Source organism: Otolemur garnettii, unplaced genomic scaffold (genome assembly GCF_000181295.1).
Source record: "Otolemur garnettii isolate 467f Iridium unplaced genomic scaffold, OtoGar3 scaffold00155, whole genome shotgun sequence".
NCBI lineage: Eukaryota > Metazoa > Chordata > Mammalia > Primates > Galagidae > Otolemur > Otolemur garnettii.
The window spans coordinates 3,665,375-3,665,580 of NW_003852550.1; positions in this window are offsets into that span (position 1 = coordinate 3,665,375).

The window sequence follows — 206 nt, forward strand, 5'->3', positions numbered from 1 at the left end:
AGCCTCCCTGGCAGGGTTTGAACTTACCAGCATCAGTGTATGTGGCTGGCATTGTAACCACTGTGCTACAGGTGCCGAGCCACTTTTTCCATCTTCTAAAGGCCATCTGCATTCCTTGGATTATGGCTTCTTCCTCACAATGGCATCATTCTCTACCTCTGCTTCCATCATCAAATCTCCTCTCCCTGGGTGGCACCTATGGCTTA